This window comes from Lithobates pipiens, unplaced genomic scaffold (genome assembly GCF_037356315.1).
Source record: "Lithobates pipiens isolate NorthernLeopardFrog02 unplaced genomic scaffold, aLitPip1_a1.2 Scaffold_22, whole genome shotgun sequence".
NCBI lineage: Eukaryota > Metazoa > Chordata > Amphibia > Anura > Ranidae > Lithobates > Lithobates pipiens.
Genome location: NW_027507784.1, coordinates 237,922,992 through 237,943,418, shown reverse-complemented (window position 1 = coordinate 237,943,418; position 20,427 = coordinate 237,922,992).

Sequence of the window (20,427 nt, the reverse complement as noted above, 5' to 3'; positions counted from 1 at the left end):
GAGCTAAGGCTATTTGGATCCCTAGACTTTCATCACCAAACTCTCCGATGTTTCCTATTCTGGGGAACCCAAATTTCCCACCTGGCTTGGAGCCAGGGGTATTTGGGAAATTAAAAGAGAAGGGATGTTTTCAGGCCTCACATTTTTTGAGGTTTAATAAATGGCCATCAATAGAAATGTTAACACAATTAGGATGACAATATGAAATGCCCTTCTGGCAGGCGCTACAGGTTAAACATTTTTTGGAAACATTGGGACCGACTGAATGCTACAGTCGACCACTTACTAAGTTTGAGAGGTACTGTGAGGAGAAGGAGCCTCTCTCTCACATGTTATTTCTAAGATATATGCCCTATTAACATCACCATCGGAGGATTTTAGCATATTGAGTTTAGATAAGTGGGAAAGGGACTTTGAACAAATCTCAACAGCAGAAAATAATACACTTAACTTTCAAATCATCTAGATGCACCAAGATACAGGAATTAAACTATAAAGTACTAATGCGTTGGTATTACAACCCGTCACGAATGAATACATTTTCTTCAGAGACGTCGGATAGGTGTTGGAGGTGTTGTAAGGAGAGAAGTACTATTGCTCATATTTTCTGGTCTTGCCCAGTAATTAGACAGTTCTGGGAAGAAGTTCAGAGAATTTCTCAATTATTTACTGAATATCAGGTTACGGAAGACCCGGCTTTTTTTCTATTACAATGTACACAAATCCCACTAGAGAGATATAAGAATTCAATGACATACCCCCCTCCCCCTTTTTTTTTTTGTTTTTTCCTCTCGGTTCTATAAACCCCTTATGGGGTTCTGGAGCGGAGGGTTGCTGTGGGGGATTGATAATGTTATTTGTTTGTCTATAAAATTGGCAGGAATACATTATGTTTTCGTTTTCTAAAAGAATACGTTTTGGTCTGAAAGTGGACTCTATAAGCAGTTTTATGTAAGCATTACTAATAACTCATGTTATGTATTCCTGCAAAGAAATAAAGAATAAAAAAAAAGGAGTTGAGTGCTTCGATACATAGGCAGCATCAATGAACAGGCCTGCAGCCATAGAATCAATTAGAGCCTGTATCTTGACCAGCCCAAGAAAGGGTAACCAAAACCAGGGGCTTATCCTTCTGGATAAGTGGGGGCGAAACAACGCCACCTAAGGTCTGTCTGTGACAGGACATCAAGGTTCGGGCGTTCCCTGGATGGGTAGGACAAGACTTCAAAAAGTGACCTGCTTGGCAACAATAAAACAACAATCTCTCCCTCCTCCTAAGGGTTCTCTCATCCTCAGAGAGAGATGCATGAAGCCCAAGTGCATGGGTTCATCTTCACAGACTGACTCGGTACCAGGAGGCATGGGAGGAGAGGGAGGCAAGGGTGGAACTGCAAAGCTCGGAGACAAATGTACAGGAGGCTTCCGTAAGCGCTCCTTAACCACTTCAGCCCCGGACCAATTTTCAGCCTAAGGACCAGAGGTCTTTTTATAATTTCGCACTGCACTGCTTTAACTGGTAATTGAGCTGTCATGCAATGTTGTACCCAAATGAAATTTGTGTCCTTTTCTTCCCACAAATAGAGCTTTCTTTTGATGGTATTTGATTGCCTCTTCGATTTTTATTTTTTGCGATATAAATGGACAAAGACTGAAAATTTTGAGAAAAAAAATATATTTTCTACTTTTTGTTATAAGAAAAATCGAATAAACTCAATTTTAGTCATACATTTAGGGCAAAATTTATTCAGCCACATGTCTTTAGTAAAAAAAATGTCAATAAGCGTATATTTATTGGTTTGCGCAAAAGTTATAGCGTCTACAAACTATTAAACTATAAATGTTGAGCCCATTGAATATTTTTTTTTTTTTTGTCCCAAGTTATTGAATAATGACACAAAAAAAAAGTTTACAAAAAGTTGTCACTAAATGATATATTGCTCACACATGCCATAGTTATATGTAGAATTGCACCCCAAAATATATTCTGCTGCTTCTCCTGAGTACGGGGATACCACATATGTGGGACTTTTTGCGAGTCCAGCCGCGTACGGCACCCCGAAAACCAATCACTGCCTGCAGGGTTTCTAAAGCCGCGTACACACGTAGCCGTCTGTCCGACGTACTTAGTCTGGCGGACTTCCCGCCAGACTGTCCGTCAGACTTTCCGAACGGGCTACTTGCCCACACACGGCACTTTTTCAGCGGACTAATACGGCGTACTAAGTCCGCCGTACTATCCGCCCTACTTTTGAAATGAACGGACTCGCCCACACACACGGAGGAAAGTCCGCTCATTTCGAGCGCGTCTCCAGGTAGGCGGGGCCCGCGAAGGAGACGTCGCTGGCCCCGCCGCCTGGTATGGACTTAAAGGGGACGTGGCGACTTATATAGGGACAAGGGGCGGGGTCTTTGGTGGATGTCACATGGGTTCATGTCACATGGGTTGATGTCACATGGCGACAGTCCCAGCATCCTCCGGGACTGTGACCGAAGACCCCGCCCCTTGTCCCTATATAAGTCGCCGCGTGCCCGTTCCCTGTCATTGTGAGCGGAGGACTCGGCGAGGCAACATCTGAAGAAGAAGAAGAGAAGAACAGAAGAACGGAAGGCGGCGGCAGCGACGGCGACAGTAGACCGGGCCACCGCCTGTAAAAGAGCTATAAGAAGGCGCGGTGGCCCGGCAGAAGAACCGAAGAGGGGGACAAGACTCCCGAAGTCGGAAGAAGAGGCCGGCGGCGAGGAAGAAAGCCGGACTCCTCCGCTAGCAAAAGAGCTACAAGAAGATAGCGGAGGAGTCCGGTGAGAAGACCCCCGAAGACGGAAGACCCCCGTTGCTGTGCAATAAAGTATTTTATCTCGTGTGTTGTGTTTTTTTTGTACTTTTATTTTACAGGTGAATGGGTAGGGGTACATTGTACCCCATACTCATTCACATAGGGTGGGGGGCCAGTATCCGGGGACCCCCTTATTAAAGGGGGCTCCCGGATTCCGATAAGCCCCCCGCCCGCAGACCCCGACAACCAACGGCCAGGGTTGTCGGGAAGAGGCCCTTGCCCTCATCAACATGGGGACAAGGTGCTTTGTGGTGGGGGGGCCGCGCGCCCCCCCTTCCCCAAGGCACCCCCCATGTTGAGGGCACGCAGCCTGGTACGGCTCAGGAGGGGGGGGCGCTCGCTCGCCCCCCTTTCCTGGCCGGCCGGGGAGCGTGCTCGGACAAGGGTCTGTTGTGGACTTTGGGGGGACCCCCACGCCGATTTTTTTGGCGTTGGGGTTCCCCTTTAAGTCCATACCAGGTGGCGGGGCCGGCAGCGTCTCCTTCGCGTGCCCCGCCTACCTGGAGACGCGCTCGAAATGAGCGGACTTTTCTCCGGGCGGGAAAAGTCCGCTCATTTTAAAAGTACGGCGGACTGGCATACACACGGCCGGATTGTCCGCCGAAATGCGAGTCCGGCGGGAAGATTGGAGTGTAACACGGCATTCTAAGTCCGCCGTACTTTCGGGTCAAAAAAGTATGCCGGAGGCTACACACGGGGGGATTGTCCAGCGGACTTGAGTTTGCCGGACTTTTCCACCCGCTTGTTTAATCGTGTGTACGCGGCATAAGGGTGCAAAATTTTGATTTCACTCCTCACTACCTATCACAGTTTCGAAGGCCATAAAATGCCAAAATAACACAAAACCCCCCCAAATGACCCCATTTTGGAAAGTAGACACCCCAAGGAAATTGCTGAGGGGCATGTTGAGCCCATTGAATATTTTTTTTGTCCCAAGTGATTGAATAATGACACAAAAAAAAAAAAAGTTGACAAAAAGTTGTCACTAAATGATATATTGCTCACAAATTACATAGTTATATGTGGAATTGCACCCCAAAATATATTCTGCTGCTTCTCCTGAGTACGAGGATACCACATATGTGGGACTTTTTGGGAGTCTAGCTGCGTACGGCACCACGAAAACCAATCACTGCCTTCAGGGTTTCTAAGGGTGCAAATTTTTGATTTCACTCCTCACTACCTATCACAGTTTCGAAGGCCATAAAATGCCAAAATAGTACAAAACCCCCCCAAATGACCCCATTTTGGAAAGTAGACACCCCAAGCTATTTACTGAGAGGCATGTTGAGTCCATGAAATATTTTATATTTTGCAGGAATATTAACATTTTTTATTTTTTTTTGCACAAAGTTGTCACTAAATGATATATTGCTCACACATGCTATGGGCATAAGTCAAATTACACCCCAAAATAAATTCTGCTGCTTCTCCCGAGTACGGGGGGACATGTGGGGGACTTTTTGGGAGCCTAGCCATGTACGGGACCCCGAAAACCAAGCACTGCCTTCTGGATTTAAATATAAAACGCTACCAAAAAAACTGTTAGCGATCGCAGGGATCAGGCCTGACTCTGCAAATGCTGCAGTTATGTGTTTAGTGTTTTGTAAGTGACAGTGATTAATCGATACTGCACTTGGGTGGGCTGGGCGGAGGGGCAAAACGCAGGTGCTAGCAGGTATCTGGGCTGATCCTGCTAACAATGCGATTTTTTGGAACCCTAAACTGCTGGGGACGCTAGTATAGATCTGATCAGATCAGATATTGATCTGTTCAGATTCTATACCACTACGGGAGGTGTATGCTTTGCGCGTGGGTGTTAGCGGTACTGGCACTAACCTAGCGCTGCCTGGGGCGATGCAAACCCTGACCCTAAAACCTAATTGATATCACCCGCCGGGTGATCAGGGGGTTAAACCTTTATTGGGTAATAAATGGTGGGTGCCCTGATGCTATAAAAAGCAAACTAACCAGAGTCACCCGTATTCAGGTGTCTTAAATCTGACCCTATGATGACCAATCGATAAATGCATGCCTTCTTACTCTCCCTATAAATTTAAATCAGTCTATGGGGTGGCACAGACAGGGGCAAGGTGCAAACACCATGGCTCTTTCCTGAGTGGCTCTGTCACGAGTGATGCGCAGTTTCATCAACGCAGTTTAGCGAAAGCAGGATAACTAAAGCTGGATGAAGATACAACAAGAACTCAGCTCCACTCTGCAAGACGACAAGCAAACCAGCATTTCTCATTTATTTTGTATCAAGTCAGATTCCAACTCTATCTAGTACGATGCTCCTCATTCTCTTCCTTCTCACATCAGTGTCTTCTATCCTCAAATAGGAGAAGTCCAGCCGAATAAGCTCAGGCTGGACTTCTCCTTTAATATTGTATTACAAACACGTATTCTTTTTCTTCTAAATGGTTTCTTATATACAGTAGGACCCAGGTCTGTATGAGGGGAAAAAAATGCAGGACTCCCTATGAAACATTATATTCATAACTGTTTGTATCGTCAGATACTTGTTACTTGAAAATGTATACATACTTTCCTCATAATAATTTAAAACTGGCAGTTCTATTTAGAGCGAAAACATGTTTTCCTTTTTGTGATTTAATGCAGCCCTCCAATTGCCTCCTACAATTCTGTTGCTAAGATGATACTTGTGCTAATCCCCACCCCTAATAATAGTACTTATTAATATAGACCGCAGGGAAACAGTTCAAGGATTAAGCTTCTAAATTCCTGCATTAACCCATTATTGGTGGAAAATGGAAACTAAAAGAGCAAAATTTTAAGTGCCTTCAAATGCAGCTAACACAAGTCTTACCTTGCAGAAACAAGGTCAGAATATGGTAAAGCAATACAATTTACAGTTATAAAAAATATAATATGCTACAGAATTCAAATTATTTATTTAAATTAGGAGTTTATCCATAGCCTATTCTCTGCATAACTGCACAAAATCTTTTTTTTCTGGATTTTTTCTTTATTTTCACCAGGTGATCCCGCCAGTAACATACTCTGTCTTATTGTAACAATTAGGGATGAGCTTCGTGTTCGAGTCGAACATACGTTCGACTCGAACATCGGCTGTTCGCCCGTTCGGCGAATTCCGAAGGTTATGGGCCGTTCACGCCAAATTCGTGTGGTGCTCACGGCCCATAATGCACTGCGTCATCGCAGTGCATTGCTGGCTCATGATTGGCCAAGCATGCACTGTGACCCTGCATGCTTGGCCAATCATAGCGCCAGCAGCGAGGAGAGCCATGATATGTTGGAAGAACATTTCTGGTTCTGGGTGATGCCATCAGCCCAATTTTTCTGCCCCTGTTTAACAGGGGCATTTAATTACAATTTTTGATGCAATGCTTTGCAGCAGTGCTAATTTCTGCAATAAAAATAGAGTATATGGGAGAGGTTGCAGTGTGGTGGCACCAGCACCAGTGCCTAAGGCCCAATTTTTCTGCCCCTGTTTAACAGGGACATGTAATTACAATTCTTGATATAATATTTCACAGGAGGGCCCGTTCCTGTGCCCACCCAGAGTAACTGTGAGGACTTATAGTGTTGTGGCACCAGCACCACAACCACCAAAGGTCAATTTTTCTACCACTGTTCAACAATGGCATGTAATTACAATTCTTGATATAATCGTTTACAGCAGGGCGCTCCAGCGCCCACCAAGAGTCACTTTGAGGGCTTACAATGTTGTGGCAAAGCCAACACCTTGTTCCGCCATTTCTGCAGAGCATATAGGGCAGGCCCCTACTTTCAAACATCCAACTTACAAACATCTCCTACTTGCAAACGGAAGGAGACAACAGCAAGTGAGATGAAAAAAGATGTACGACAAAACAAATTATACAGGGGTGATAACCCTTCCCTATGTTTTCCAAAAAGCTTAAAAATAGTTTTTTTGACTGGAGCTACACTTTAAAAATGTACCAGTTGAAAATTACAAACAGATTCAACTTAACACAACAAACCTACACAGTCCCTGTCTTGTTTGCACCGCCTGTATACTGCTGAGTATATGGGGCCTGGGGGCCACACGCATTTCCTTTTTTTAATATGGGTACAGGGTTCCCCTTAATATGCATACAAGACCCAAAGGGGCTGGTAATGTACAGGGAGGGCTACCCATGCCATTTTTCTCAATGATTTTCAACCATATTGCAGGAACCAGATATAACATTAAAACCGCAAGCAGCTTTAAATGACGTTATTTCCGTTAAATGTAATTTTGTGCAGGGACTGTTCTAAACACGGGGAAGAAGTGGCACTTCACAGGCATACTACAGACACCCCCCAGGCACCATATTTAAAGGAATATTTCACTTTTTTTCCACTTTAATCGTCATTAAAATCAGTGCTCCTGCCAAAACGGCCATTTTTAAAAACATTTTAGGCATTGACCCATGTCCCCTGAGGCAGGAGCCAGGTCCCCAAACCCTTTTTAGGACAGTATCTTTTAGTACTTTTTGAGTACCCTCTATTTCTTGTGGCATCAGGGCCTAGAGGGAGTGGATTGACTAAAAGTCTCCTCTTCTCCTCTTGTTCTGGGGTCATAAATCCCTTTCTCAACCAATTCATTATAAAGATTTGTCTTACTGTTCTTGTTCTTTATCTGTGTGTTTCTGTGAATTCATTTTGATGCATTATCGTTCAACTCGGGTTACACCTGTGTCTGTTATAATCTGTTTGAGTTTATATACCAGTGTTAACCTGCAAACCTTATTAACTATTGGTGTCTTTGCATTTTATGTCTGCTTTAAATATGTCAGAACCCAAAGTGTCAGAGGTGTTGGGGAGCTTGCAAGGTCAGGGCAATCAATGAGGCTAAGCAACTTCCGGTGGTCCTTGGGTAGTGCTACACTTGGATTTAAATATACTCTAATATATTGAAGCATAAAAGTCCTTAGATGTGAAAACATCACTTTTTTTGTGTGCAAATCAGGGAAGCAGAATAGGGCAATAATGCTATTCCTTCATGAATACAGCACAAATATTGAATATTGAATATTGTTACTAGGGATGAGCCCAACACCCCTTGATTCGGTTCGCACCAGAACTTTCGAACGGACCCCAAATTCGTACGAACGTTAGAACCCCATTGAAGTCTATGGGACTCGAACGTTCGAAATTAAAAGTGCTAATTTTAACGGCTAATATGCAAGATACTGTCCTAAAAAGGGTTTGGGGACCTGGCTCCTGCCTCAGGGGACATGGGTCAATGCCTAAAATGTTTTTAAAAATGGCCGTTTTTGGCGGGAGCACTGATTTTAATGACGATTAAAGTGGAAAAAAAGTGAAATATTCCTTTAAATATGGTGCCTGGGGGGTGTCTGTAGTATGCCTGTGAAGTGCCACGTGTTCCCCGTGTTTAGAACAGTCCCTGCACAAAATGACATTTAATGAAAATAACGTCATTTAAAGCTGCTTGCGGTTTTAATGTTATATCTGGTTCCTGCAATATAGTTGAAAATCATTGAGAAATATGGCATGGGTAGCCCTCCCTGCACATTACCAGCCCCTTTGGGTCTTGTACGCATATTAAGGGGAACCCTGTACCCATATTAAAAAAAGGAAATGCGTGTGGCCCCCAGGCCCCATATACTCAGAACAGCAGTATACAGGTGGTGCAAACAAGACAGGGACTGTGTAGGTTTGTTGTGTTAAGTTGAATCTGTTTGTAATTTTCAACTGGTACATTTTTAAAGTGTAGCTCCAGTCAAAAAAACTATTTTTAAGCTTTTTGGAAAACATAGGGAAGGGTTATCACCCCTGTATAATTTGTTTTGTCATACATCTTTTTTCATCTCACTTGCTGTTGTCTCCTTCCGTTTGCAAGTAGGAGATGTTTGTAAGTTGGATGTTTGAAAGTAGGGGCCTGCCCTATATGCTCTGCAGAAATGGCGGAACAAAGTGTTGGTTTTGCCACAACATTGTAAGTCCTCAAAGTGACTCTTGGTGGGCGCTGGAGCGCCCTGCTGTGAACGATTATATCAAGAATTGTAATTACATGCCATTGTTGAACAGTGGTAGAAAAATTGACCTTTGGTGGTTGTGGTGCTGGTGCCACAACACTATAAGTCCTCACAGTTACTCTGGGTGGGCACAGGAACGGGCCCTCCTGTGAAATATTATATCAAGAATTGTAATTACATGTCCCTGTTAAACAGGGGCAGAAAAATTGGGCCTTAGGCACTGGTGCTGGTGCCACCACACTGCAACCTCTCCCATATACGCTATTTTTATTGCAGGAATTAGCACTGCTGCAAAGCATTGCATCAAAAATTGTAATTAAACGCCCCTGTTAAACAGGGGCAGAAAAATTGGGCCTTAGGAACTGGTGCTGGTGCCACCACACTGCAACCTCTCCCATATACTCTATTTTTATTGCAGGAATTAGCCCTGCTGCAAAGCATTGCATCAAATATTGTAATTAAATGCCCCTGTTAAACAGGAGCAGAAAAATTGGGCTGATGGCATCACCCAGAACCAGAAATGTTCTTCCAACATATCAGCGGAGGAGGAAGAGAATAGACAATCAACATAACAGGACAGTCACTCAGCATCAGCATAGGCAGTCTTGAAGGGATGTGATATTTCCCAAAAAATTATTCGGTTACATCAGTTTCAGGTGCTTGGTAGCTGTGGGTGATCCAAGACTGATTCATCTTGATGAAGGTCAGTCGATCAACTGATTCGGTGGACAGGCGCACCCTGTGATCGGTAACAAAGCCACCAGCAGCACTGAAGGTGCGTTCCGAAAGAACGCTGGATGCAGGAAAGGCCAGTAGCTCAATTGCATACTGTGCAAGCTCTGGCCAGTGATCCATCCTCAAGACCCAGTAAGCCAGAGGATTTTCGGTGGGAAAGGTGTCCAAGTCTAACCTTGCCCCTAGCTTTTCCTGCACCATGTAAATCAGACGCTGGTGATGGTTGCTGGAACCGATCATACCTTGGGGCTGCGGACTAAAAAATTGTCTGAAAGCATCAGTCAGACGGCCACCTTCTCCACCGCTCCTTCTGACCGATGCCTCAGCAACACGTTGTCCAGGACCAGGAGTTTGTAACCTCCCAGTCTCTGGGAACGCGTTGCACAGACCTTTCTGCAAGGCCTCCCGGAGATGTCTCATCCTCTGCTCCCTCTGCGATGGCAAGATAAGGTCGGCAACCTTACCCTTGTACCGTGGATCAAGGAGAGTGGCCAGCCAGTAATGGTCCCTCTCCTTGATCCGAAGAATACGAGGATCCTTCCGCAGGCTTTGCAGGATCAGGGAGGCCATGCAGTGTAGGTTAGCTGAGGCATTCGGTCCGGAGTCCTCTGGGTCACTAAGGACAACATGATCCGCAGTTACCTCCTCCCAGCCACGTACAAGTCCACGGGTTTCTTGGGACTGTAAATCATCCCTACAAGACTGCTGCTGCTGCTGCTGATGCTGAGTGCCAGCCTCCATCTCCATGCTGACACAATCATCCTCCTCCTCCTCTTCCTCCTCCTCATCCTCTTCCTGTGTGATAGGTGGCACAGCAGGAACACTGTCTGGATAAAGGGGGCCTTGAGAGGCAAGGAAGTCCTCCTCTTCCTGCCTCTGTTCTGCCTCAAGTGCCCTGTCCATTATTCCACGCAGCGTATGCTCCAAGAGGTGGACAAGAGGTACAGTGTCACTGATGCATGCACTGTCAATGCTCACCATCCTTGTGGCCTCCTCAAACGGTGACAGGACAGTGCATGCATCCCTGATCATGCCCCACTGGCATGGTGAGAAAAAACCGAGCTCCCCTGACCCTGTCCTGGTGCCGTAGTCGCACAGGTACTCATTGATGGCCCTCTGCTGCGTGTGCAGCCGCTGCAGCATGGCCAATGTTGAGTTCCACCTGGTGGGCATGTCACATATAAGGCGGTTCTTGGGCAGGTTCAACTCCTTTTGGAGCTCAGTCAGCCGAGCACAGGCATTAAATGATCGGCAGACAGGGCACATGGGTCAGTTGTCCCTGTCGGAGGGCGGAGAGGAGGTTGGTGCCATTGTCGCAAACCACCATTCCTGACTTAAGCTGGCGTGGCGTCAACTACCTCTCGGCCTGCCCCTGCAGAGCTGACAAAACATCCGCCCCAGTGTGGCTCCTGTCCCCCAAACAAACCAGAGCAAGCACGGCATGGCATTGTTTTGCCTGCGTACTTGCGTAGCCCCTGGAACGCCTACGGAGCACCGCTGGTTCTGAGGACAGAGCACTGGAAGAGGTCATGGAGGAAGAAGAAGAGGAGGGGGTGGAGGAGAGAGGTGTGTCACAACCAATAGTAGCATTTTGGAGGCGTGGTGGCGGAACAACCTCCAACACTACTGCACCTTGTCCTGCATACTTCCCAGCTGCCAGAAGAGTGACCCAATGGGCCGTGAAAGACAGGTAACGTCCCTGTCTATGCCTGCTGGACCATGAGTCAGCGGTAATATGCACCTTACCGCTGACCGCCCTGTCCAGCTAGGAAAGGACATTGCCTTCCACATACCGGTAGAAAGCAGTAATCGCCTTCCGTGAGAAAAAGTGGCGTTTGGGGACCTGCCACTGAGGAACCGCACATTATCCAAACTCATAGAAGGTGGCCGAGTCTACCAACTGAAAAGGCCGCAGTTGAAGTGCTAGCAATTTAGCCAAGCTAGCATTCAACTGCTGGGCATGTGGATGGCTGGGAGTGAACTTCTTTCGCCGGTCCAGCAGCTGGGGCAGGGACATTTGCCTGCTATAATTGGATGTAGGTGTACTGCTAGCAGAGTGCCCGGAAGCACTTGGCTGTGACACACCTAATTGTACACCTTCATTCCTCTCAGAGCAGGTTTCAGAGAGGACTGAAGGTCTAGTGGGGTTGGAGATGCCAGCTGATGAGGAGCAAGGAGAGGTCCGCTTTGTTCTTTGGTGTGGGTCTTTGAGGTACGCTTGCCAATGAGCTGCATGGTAGGTCAACATATGTCTGGTCAAGCATGTGGTGCCCAAGCGGCTGATGTTTTGGCCACGCGAGATACGCTTGAGACATATGTTGCAAATAGCAGCGGTGCGATCTGATGCACTCGTCTCAAAAAAGGCCCACACCAAAGAACTTTTAGAATAACGCGCAGAGGCAGCGCCCTGCACAGGCGGAGCTCTGCGGTGTGATTCAGTTGGTGTGCTGCAACTAAGCTGGCCCCCGGAGGGCATCCTGCCTCATTGGACATGTGCCTCCTCCTCCTCCGCCTCCTCTCTCCTACCAGGCACCCACGTGGAGTCAGTGCCCTCATCATCCCCTCCCTCTTCATTGCTGGAGCAAACCTGGACGTATGCTGCAGCTTGTGGAACATGACTGCCAGTTTGCTGTCCTTCTTGAGCATCCCCTCTCTCTGCATTCACGTTACTGCCTTCCTCTAGCTGAGTATCATCATCAGAGCCTACAAAACACTGGACATCCTCCTGGAGCATGTACCCAACACTGTGCTCAAAGAGTTCAGGAGACTCCTCAGGAGGACGTGGTGGGTCTAGGGAAGGAGTCACTGATGATGACATTGAGAGGAGGGAAGACGATGCGTTGGCAGCTGCTTTGCTATTACCCTGACCCTGGGTGAGAGAGGATGAGGAGGATGAAGAGGGCTTGGTCATCCACTCTACCAAGTCGTTGGCATGTTGCGGCTCAACATGTCCAGCTGCCGAAAAGAAGGACAAGCGTGTCCCATGGCCATGTGCTGATGATGACGATGCACAGCGTCCACGACCAGCACTGTTGTCTCTAGACACAGAGCCTGCTTGCCCTCTTTTATCGGCTCGCACCTGTCTGCCTCTCCTTGCTGGCCTTCCAGACATGGTAATGGCCTGAAGGGAGTTGGGAAAACCAGCAATTGGGTAGTGTATATAGTGCTGGGGGCACACACAACTTCCACTAACTCCTGCAGATGGCAGATGGCTCAAATAGAGAAGAGCTATGTAGGTGAATATAGCGGTGTATACTGGGTTCAGAGCATCTCCTACCGCTGACTGCAAGCTCTATTTAAAAGGAGCAAGATAGTTAGCTATATAGGTGGATATAGCGGTGTATACTGGGTTCAGAGCATGCAGACAGCACGCACAATCTCCTACCGTTGACTGCAATCTCTAGTTAAAACGAGCAAGATAGTTTGCTATATAGGTGGAGGTTTTTATTTAAAAAAAACTGCTGCCAGTTGTATTTACAAAACAAAGACATAAATACTCATTCTTGAAAAGAAGAAAGGAAAACCAACTTAAACAGACTTAATAAAATAGAAAAGAAAACATGCTTTCTTCACCAGCTTAAAAGAAAAGTCACTTCGATTAAAACTGTTTATCTACAATAACAACCTATCTATATACACTACACACCCTTTATAGACAGGAACGTAACGAAACCATCAGTGTCTACCATGCTTTTAAAATTAGATTGCCCAAAAAACTAAACGTGAGGGACAGGACAGACAGACCCACCACCTAGGGAAAAAGAAGGGGGAGGATCATCAAGGTGGCCGGAAAGAAAAGCCTCTCCACAATCTGGCACACCTTTCCCTGCCCGTTCTTTCTCCCTCAAGATACCTCACCTTCACCAATTCCCGAAAGATATCACCCGCCACCTCATACACGGGCAGGAACTTGCCCCTAGTGGACACTAAGCACCGTGTGTGCCAGGTGTAATAAAGGCAAACTGTACTAACTAAAAACAGTGACGATAACTCATGACCCCTCCGGACCCTGAAGTCGCCGTACACCCTCTCAGAATAGGTAAGGGCCCGGAGACGGGGATAGCTGATGGCATCCCCAACCTCCCCCAGAACCTCCAAGTTGAAAGGGCACTCAACCAAAAAGTGGTCCATGGTCTCCAGTGCCCCTCCACACTCGGGACGAGGACAGCCCCTGTCCTCAAGACTCTGGTACTTTAAGTTCGACCTCACATAGAGCCGTCCATGGAACGCCCTCCATGCAAGATCCCAGAACTTGGCCGGAATTCTCTTAGAATTCAGTAGGGCTAATCCCTCCCCGAGAACCCTGTCTGGACAATCCCTTAAGGCTAGTGGTCTCAAAAAGTCCAAGGTCATGACCCGCTGGTACAGCTCGCGCCGACCCAATGAGCCCACCTCCAGGGCCGTTATCCTCCACCGCCTCAGTACCCTTAGGGCAGTTGGAACATAGGTGGGGAGGTACCCATGGGATCTCCGTAGATCCCTGGGGCGACTGCCCCCCTCCCACCCATTCAGGAAAACCAGAAACCAGTTCTTACATGAGCGTTCCCACAGGGAGGATTCGTCCTGAAAAATGGATTGTAGGTTGAACTTAAGAAACACCACGGTAAAGAAAACCATGGGATTAATCATGTCCAACCCACCCTGCCTCCTCTGTCGGTACGTGACCTCCCTCTTTATCAGATTCAGCCTGTTTCCCTACAAAAGCAGAAAGAACAGACCGCAGATCCGCGCATAAAGCGATCTTGGCAGAAGACAAACGTAGCTGACAAACAGGAATTCGGGAAGCAAATAGGTTTTGACCAGACTCACCCTTTCCCTCAGTGACAGCTTCCAGCCTTTCCAGGCATTAACCTTTTGGGTGGCACTCACCAGCCTGCGCTCCCAATTTAGTTTGGGATAGTCACCCTGGCCAAAAAGGATGCCCAGAATTCTAATTTCTGGCCGGGGCGTGGGGAACACGTCCGGGAGGGCAAACTGCTCACCCTCCCTCCCCAACCAGAGAACTTCACTCTTAGTCCAGTTGACCAGGGAACCGGACGCCTCGGAGTAATCTCCAATCTGTGTTTCCACAAACTGGGCCTCCTTTCGGCTAGCCACTACTACAGAGACGTCGTCCGCATAGGCCACCACCCTTACCGCCTTATCCGTGCCACTGCAGGGCTCCGCCTGGACCCTCAGGAGTCCGCAGTCTAGCCTCCTTAAGAAGGGGTCAACCGCAAAGACGTAGAGCAGGGGACTCAGCGGGCAGCCCTGCCTAACACCAGAGTCCACCGGAAAGGTAGGACCCACCCAACCATTGACAAGAGGGAAGCTTTCAGCCCCCCTGTACAAAATTCTGAGCCAATCAATGAATTGATCAGGCAGACCGTATCTCCCCAAGAGAAGCCAGAGATACTCATGGTCAAAAGCTTTCGCCTGGTCTAATGCCAACAGATACCGCCCGTCACCTGTTGCCCTGCACCTTTCCACAGCCTCCCGGACGTTGAGGACAGCACTAAAGGTGCTGCGGCCAGGAACCGTGCAGTGCTGGGAAACAGACAGTAGCTTGCCCGCGACTGCAGACATACGCACAAACAGTATCTTCGCCAGGATCTTTCTATCCGTGGAGAGAAGGGCAATAGGGCGCCAATTCTCCACCAGGGACGGAGCTTTCCCCTTTTGACAGAAGGATCAAGGCCGACCTTCTCATCGAGGGAGGAAGCAGGCCAGACGCCAAACACTCACTGAACACCTCCCTCAGACAAGGAGCCAAGAGGCCCTTAAAGGTCCTGTAAAACTCCGCCGTGAACCCATCGGGTCCCGGCGACTTCTTTAGAGACAAAGAGTCTATGGCCTGTTCAACTTCGGCCACAGAGATCTCCTCTGTCAAAGAGCCAAGGGGGTCAGACCCCACCTCAAGTGGAGTCTCATCAAGAAATTTCTTGGCTTTTACCAGGTCCAAAGGCTTCTTCTTCAGGAGGTCCGAAAAATGGGCTCTGACGATCCCCAGGATTCCCGGCCTGGACCTCGCCAAAGAACCCGAGGGATCCCTCAGTCCGTGTATGACCTTCCCACTCACCGTGTCACCACAGCTCTTGTAGGGGTCCGGGTTGGTGAACTTCCCGTAATCCCTCTCAAGAACCAGGGAGGCGAGACGGTCATACTGACACTCCTTCATCTGAAGCTTCAGACCTGAAATCTGGTCCTGAGGGCCACCATCAGAAACCAAGCGGTCAAGCCGCCTGCGCAACTTCTGGTAGGCCTGGTACCGGAAAGCTGCCCGACGACCAGAGACTTCACGGAAGAAGCCTTCCGACCTCTTCTTCACTACTTCCCACCATTCCTGGCGAGAACAGCCGCTCTCAAGGAGCGAAGCTTGTTCCATAAAGAAGTCTTCATAGGCCAACCTGACTTCAGGGTCCTCAAGTAGCGACCCATTTAGTCGTCACAGGCCCCTACCCTTCTGAGGGGTGTCCGCCACATTCAGAGTGACCGACACCATACAGTGATCGGAAAACTTGACCGCATGCAGCACAGATGCCGCAAAGGACGAGTCCCCCTTCAAAAAAAAACTATCTAGTCTACTCTTACTACTACCTCTGGAGTATGTGAAACCAGTGAGGTTGGGGAAGTGGTGAACATGCACATCCACCAACCCGGCCTCCCTCACTATGCCATTCAAAAAGATACCCCATATCCCAGAGGGCCTGAGGTGCCTGCCCGGTACTTTGACCTGGTGACTAGGTTAAAGTCACCACCAAAGACCACCTGCTGGGATGTAAACAGGTATGGTTTCAGCAGCGCAAGAAGGTCCTTCCTCCCTCTCCTTGACTGGGGACCATAGAAATTTATGAGGCGGAGAAATTCCCCTCTCACGACTGCATCCACAATCAAACATCTACCGATTTCTAATTCAGTCACTCGTCGACAAGCCACCGAACCGGTCTTAAAAAGGACCGCAACACCACTGCAGGGCTCAGTCGCAAGAGACCAGAGGGAGGGCCCATGTCTCCACTCCCTCTTTGCTAGGTGCATCTCTGCCACAGATGCCAGCCAGGTCTCTTGCAAAAACAAAATGTCGGCTGCAACGCGGCCGAGAAAATCAAAGGCTGAAAACCTAGCCGCCGCAGAACGCACACTTGCGACATTAATCGTCGCAAGGCGTATTGGAGCGGGTACCGTCATCCTTAGTGATTAAAGTTTACGTTCCTCTCTATATTACATACCTAGGTCAATCCTCCTCAGAGTCAGAGGACAAGACCCCGAAACGGTTCCAGAGGGCGAGCGAGGGACCCCCACCCACCCCCAGACTGGTGCTAGGCTGGGGGTCCTCGCCACCCTCCTTCCCCAGGCCCCTCCTCTTCCGCTTTTTAGTTTTTTTCTTCACCCAATCTGACTTGGGGGGCTCCCTCCCGCTCTCTCCGTCCGACCTCCTACTAGATACGTCTTTGGGGCGCTTATTCACCCCCTTACCCACCTCAGAGGTGTCCATTGGGACACCCCCCGCCGGGCCGACCCGCCGACCACCCACTATCTCTGTAGAGGCGGGAGGAGGCATAAGGAGGGCTGCCGGATCCGGAGGTGGACGCGGTACATCTGGGGGGAAGAAACGGGTGGGGGAGGGGAAGAAGAGGAAGAAGGGGAAGGTGGTAGGGGATGGGAAGGGGAGGCAGGGAGGGGGGAAACAAGAGGGGGGGAGGGGGAGGGGAAGGGGGGGAGGGGGGAACCGGGGGAGGGGGGGAGGATGTTTTTTAACAGAGGGCTTTTTAGGTTTAGCCTGTTTCTCAGCTGGCTTTCCTACCGTCGCCCCGTCGGGCACAGGGCCGGACGGGGCCGGGGAACTTACTGACATACCTGCCGATGCAGTGCCCGCCCCCTGCTCACGCCTGGGGGGTCTGACCCTTTGAGGGAGGGGGGCACCCTCATTCTGTGGCCCAGAAGGATTGGGATCCCCACTTTGTCTAGGGACCCGCCCACCCTCCGGGCCTGGAGCACTCCCCTCAGCCTGGCACCCCCTAAAAGCCTTGGGGCAGCGGCTGAAAGGGTGCCCCATTTCCCCACAGAGGTTGCAAACTATGAGTCTGCAACCCTCAGGTGAGTGGCCGAAGCCATTACACCTCACGCAGCGAGGCATATTGCAGTCCGCGCTAAGGTGCGCGGGACTGCGACATTTGAAACACCGACGGGGCTGGCCAGGGTAGAAGACCAGGATCCGGTCTCTCCCTATGAATGCGCTCCCGGGTACATGCGCCACGGTATTGTTGTGGCGCTTGAGCCGGATCCTGACCAACCAAGCACCCTGTCTGGAGCTGCCCATACCGCGCCAGCCAGGTTGCGATGTCCTCAGGAGCAAGGGACTCATTTCTAACCAAGACGGTCACGTTTTTTATCTCCTCTTGCCTCGAAAGAGGCACTACACGGAAACCTTTCCATGGATCTGACTTCCTGGCGATCTCGTACAGGGTCAGAAAAAGCTCCATAGAGACCACGGAGACGAAGCTCACATCGAACTCCTTGCTGTTCGCGGGATGTATGACCGCGAACAAGTCAGAAACTCTAAAGCGTAATCCCAGCAGGTAGTTAATTACTTGACCCCTACTGGGACACGCGGACGTCCCCTCCCACCTGAGCTGCACCACATTCCGCCTGCGCCTTTCCGGACCCCCTGTTCCCCTTGACCAAGCCTGTGCCCCCTGGAGCTGCTCCTCATGGGGGGGCCCTGAAGTTCTGGGCACCAAACTGGCCATACAGGGGGCCCAGAGGGACAGAGGAACCTGCCACCTGGGCAAATGAGCGCCCAGCTTTCAGGGCACCTAAGACGTTTGCCTCTTCCTGCGTGCCCAAGATGGGATTCGGGACTGTGGGGGAAGGGCCAGACCCCCGCTGAGATGAGCCCATGGGCTCTGACAGAGCAGCACACGCCCCCCCACTCCCACCCTCTTCCCAATAGGCACCTTGCTCCTAACCACCTCCATAGATGGAGACGTAGTCACACCCCCCACAGCGGCAGAGGCTTGAGAGGAAGCCACCTCCATCTCCTGAACCATATCCTGCTCCTGCCACTGAGACCCCTCCAGCTCCATGATAAAGCTTAGGGCCGGGCATTCTCCCCCTAGCTCCCCCATAGGGGACTCCCCCCAACTTGTTTGCTTACCGGGTAAAGCTTCACCGGAAGATTCTGGGGCACCCAAGGCAGCAGCCACCAGAGGAGTCCCCGAGACTCCCAGAGCTCTCACCTGGCCTAAGGGAGCAGGAGACTCGGCTGCCAAGGCCCGGGGTGTCCCCCCTCCTCAGCACACATTTCCGCGACCTCCGGGGCCACCACGAGCGGCACTTCCGGGTCACAGAGGTCACTTCCGGCCACACTCCCGGAAACAGGAAGTGACACATCCACCTCCCCGCCCCCACCTTCCCTAGTGTCTGCAATGGATGTCTGTCCACAATGTTCCTTCTGAACATAGTCCGAGCTTGCCGGCACCTCCCCCTCACTACATGCGGCCGCGGCGGGGGCCACCATTACGGTCGGCACCCCTCGCACTGTCTCGGATGCTGCGGGCTCGATCGGGGCCACTGGGGGGGGCCGCACAGCAACGTCGTCCACCAACCTCCGGCCACCGGTCTTCACAAGTCCCTCCGGGTGGCCTCTAGTGAGGACCACAACCAGCTTCCTCCCATGCTGTTCCGTCTGACTTGCCTCTCCCCCGGAGCTTCCCTGCGCATCATGGGATGCCCTACCCGCATCTACCTGCTTCACAGCTTCTGGCAGAGCAGGTGAAACAACAGGGATCAGGGGACCCTCCGCACCTACGGCTCCAGGGTCCACGCTCACCCAGCTGGTCTCCACCTCGGGGCGCTGATCTTCCTCACCCATCGAGACTACTTCCTCCACCGGGGTTCGCAGCTTCTCCTCCATTTCCAGCAACACTTTCTGGTAAGAGCCTTTTCTCCTGGCTGCCTGGGATCCCTCCTGGCTTGCTCTCAGGAGCTCTTTTTTTACTTCGGAGAGGAAGCCCCTCTCACCAACTCCGCGTTCGCAGAGACCGCCCAGCAGCCGCCACAGGTCTCTGCACTCATGTTTCAGGCCTTCAATGGCCTCCTGGTACTCTCCCCTTCTGCTACTGGCTGAGCGGTCTCTGCGATTCCGCAGGTCCGCTAGCCTCTCCGACTTCAGTACATAGGCCACCGTGGCCTTCTGTACAAGGACTTTGATCCTTGTCCGGCGCTTCTGCATCCTCCCGGGGTCCTCTCCCGGCTGGGCCAGTCCAGCAGCTCAGACTGCGTTTGCAGGAACAGTCTTTCCTCCCTGGAGAGGTCTTTCGCTCCAGGGGCATGAACCACGGTCCCAGGCCGGGAAGAGGGCCCCGGACCCACTCCTCCTCCACCTCCCTGGAAGCTCTCACTCTCTCAGGACAGGTCAGAGCACGCAGCCAGCACGCACAATCTCCTAACGCTGACTGCAAGCTCTATTTAAAATGAGCAAGATAGTCTGCTATATAGGTGGATATAGCGGTGTATACTGGGTTCAGAGCACGCAGACAGCACGCACAATCTCCTACTGCTGACTGCAAGCTCTATTTAAAACGAGCAAGATAGTTTGCTATATAGGTGGATATAGCGGTGTATACTGGGTTCAGAGCACGGAGACAGCACGCACAATCTCCTACCGCTGACTGCAAGCTCTATTTAAAACGAGCAAGATAGTTAGCTATATAGGTGGATATAGCGGTGTATACTGGGTTTAGAGCACGCAGACAGCACGCACAAGCTCCTACCGCTGACTGCAAGCTCTATTTAAAACAAGCAAGATAGTTAGCTATATAGGTAGATATAGCAGTGTATACTGCGTTCAGAACACGCAGACAGCACGCACAATCTCCTAACACTGACTG